Below are 3,443 nucleotides of genomic sequence, written 5' to 3'. Positions count from 1 at the left end.
GATTTGCATCTCTCCCATGGCACAGAATTGAACTCTACTTTTTTCCAACACGCTTTTGGGTGGCAATTACGCGTTGCAAATTGCTCATTTTTGTTGTTGTGAAATTTTAACAATTATTATTAATGACATTTCAGTGTCAAATATTTTGATAGTTTTAATTTTTTTTTAATTTTGCGTTTTTCCTATTCGAAGTGGTGATATCAAATTTCATGCTGTGCATTTACGAAATCAGATACCCGCCGAGGTCATCTGGTTGTATGGGAAACATTGATTGTCGATTTTTTCTTTGGAGACGCTGAAGCCGTTTTTTGTATGGGTTGTTGTAGTATTTGCTGAAAAGATTTTTTTTTTCGATGAAAAACTCGAAATATCGTTGGGTTGACACCCTAATAGATATTTAATCGGTTGTGGTATTACACTGAGGGAAAAAAATATTAAAATCAAATAGAAACGTAATTGATCTTACTATAACCGTCAACGAAAGTACTGTATATTGGTAAATATTCAATTCAATTACGCGCAAATTAAAATGATCGCGTTCGTACTGAAAAAGCATCCGTGAAGTGAATAATCAAGACAAAAACTAAAAAAAAAATTTATTTACGTGTTGCCTGCGGTGGAATTCGAACCCGACCGTCTCCGGACATCAACAACTTGTGGCAACCCTGCAGCGAAAAGCCAAACCAGTTAGAAAAAATACTGGTTCATTAACTAGTATGTGCCTACCAGTTCGACAATTTCGAAGAACTTAGGCGATCAGCGACATCTACCTTTGAATTGCCAAAGCCTAAAATAAAAATGTCGGCGGGGCGTCACGTGAAGACTACTGGTTCTGGTTCTGAAATCGCAGGTTCGAGGCCGTTTGGAGGTGGTTAAGATTCTTAAAGTTAAATTAATGTAATTAAAAATAAATTATTCAATTTATAAATAAATAACAAATTTGAAAATCTAATTGCATTGCAAAAAAACATTTACGAAGAAATTCTTGTGCTATAAAAACAAAGAAATTAAACAAAAATATTTTTTTTATTAAATTTAAAAATTACAATAAACAGCCTAAAAAAATTAATTTATAAAAAATAAAAATAAAATAGAAAATAAAAAAATTTTCCCTGCGCCAGGATTTGAACCTGGGACCTTAGGCTTACCACGCGAGTGCTTTGCTCTGTCGGTCATTGTGACTGCTGGAGCGTCGCGGGCAAAAAGGCACACTTATGCTTTTCACGGGGCATGAATTGGCAGATTATATCATCAACTGGTATGATGCTACTAGTATTTATACTAGTAGATGTTGATGCATAGCCTGACAATTGACATCTCGTAGGACATCGCAATGTTAAAAATACCAGTGGCTAACATTGAAAAAGGATAGAACGTGAACTAGTTCGGCTGAAACGCAAACCGGTAGAATTCTAGTTCACAACTAGTAGCTTTCCCTGCAGGGAAGCATCTTTGCGCACTCAGCTACACCCAGCCATATAAATCTGCTTTCAAATGTTGAATATCCGTCAACACCACAGCACGCGATTTGTACGTATAAACACCCTGCAAAAATGGGACTAATCCGGGATGACTCCGGGAGCAATCGCAAAGGAGCATGCGACTAATACCACTTTTGATCTCTTTATATCCCAACAAGCAAAATAAACTTAAAGAAAGTTTTTTTTAAGTTTTCAATTATAAACATTAAGCTTACAAAACGTTGATTTTTTGTTTATAAAACGCTTGAAGGTAAGCGTAATATAATCGAAAAGGAACATTGGTTATAAGCGTAGAAATGTAAACTTGTAATAAATGTTCAAAAGCAAGCTTTTATAAGCGTAAAAGTGTAAACTTATAATAAAGGTTCAAAAAAAGTTTTTTATAAGCGTATGAATATAAACTTACTAAAAATTTTCAAAAGAAAGCTATTCCGCTTCATCGCCGCCATTCTCATTGATGAACTTTTCTGAAAAAAATTTATAACATTTTTAATTGAGTGTTAAACTAAGAAAGGATAAGGGAAACTCATCATTTTAAGACTCGAATGCTCCCTCGATTAGCGCAGCGGGTCCTGGATTGGACTTTTTTTTACCACATCGGTTTTATTTAATTTTTTCTTTTAATAATATATTTTAAAAAACGTAAACACGTCACTTACGATTGAAAAAATTTTATATTTATTACTTCATGTCGTTGGCATTTACATTTCACTTATAAGTTTAAGTTATTTATTAACATTCGCTCTCAAAACTTATTAAAGGTTTATTTGAAAAAACTTTTATTAAGCATAATATTAAAAATGCTTATTTAACGCTTATTATAGCAAACTTAATTTAAGTTATTTTTAAAAACGTTTACTAAAATGCTTGTTGGGATGGAATGTACTGATCGCTTTTGTTCGAGCATTTCCTATGAAGAGACTAATTGTTCACCTTTATACCCGAACGGGTATAAAATGCGCCTAGACACTTTTAAAAAGTAAAAATAAAAATTTGCGCCAGCTGAGATTCGAACCGGGGTGCTCAGTTTTGTTAGGCGAATACTCTCTCTGTGTGCCAACGCCGCACATGAAATTTCATTGACTAAGTGCGTACATATCATTAAATCGTTAACAGTACCCGTTAGAGATGAGTTGGGGACTAATTGATCTCCAATTATACCCATAAGGGATGAGTCGAGACTAATTGATCTCCATTAGTACCCGTATGAGACTAGTTGCGACTAATTAATGCCCAATTGTACCCGATTGAGAGTAATACCGGAATACTCTCTTTAGAGATTAGTCGCACATTTTTTTGCAGGGCATGTATGTACTATGTATGTATGTGTGTGTTGTCACCGCGCTCTCAGAGCGGCGCTCTGCATACTTGGGGTGCGTATGTACACTTACATCACGATCCAGAAAATAAAGGTCGCGCCATTCGCGGACCGCTAACCCTCTCATCGTCGATTTGACAGCATCCACCCAATCGCTGACGTCATAAAATACTTTTGTTTACATTCACTGTTGCCAACTTAATGCTTTTCGCACCAAATTTAGTGGGTATTCAAAACCCGAACATTTTTGAGTTTGGTGCTTGGTGTGTTTTTGGTGCTTTTGTTTTTAGTTTGAAGACACCAAATTATAAAATCTTAAAAAAATGGAAGCAAAATTTATAGCAATCATAAGCGTGGTAAGCAACTTCACAAAAATTTTAATAAAATCATGGCACAATCATAAGCGACAACAAAATATGTGGCAGCAACTTCAATCAAGCCAGAAAAAATCGACCGTCGTGCAAGAAACATTGATTTTTATTAATTTGAATCGGCATCCTTACAATGTAATTATGTATGCATATAAAGTCCATAAAATACACCAATAAATATTTGGTGCTTTTTCAAATTGAAAACTTGGCAATACTGCCTTTTGTTCGATGCTTCCTCTTTTTCTTGTCGAGTTCGTCTTGCTCTCTCATTCT

This window comes from Rhagoletis pomonella, unplaced genomic scaffold, assembly GCF_013731165.1.
Source record: "Rhagoletis pomonella isolate Grant_MI unplaced genomic scaffold, Rhpom_1.0 Rhpom_scaffold_00101, whole genome shotgun sequence".
NCBI classification, from domain to species: Eukaryota; Metazoa; Arthropoda; class Insecta; order Diptera; family Tephritidae; genus Rhagoletis; species Rhagoletis pomonella.
The sequence above is the reverse complement of the archived record's forward strand: the minus strand, read 5'-3'. Positions refer to the sequence as shown.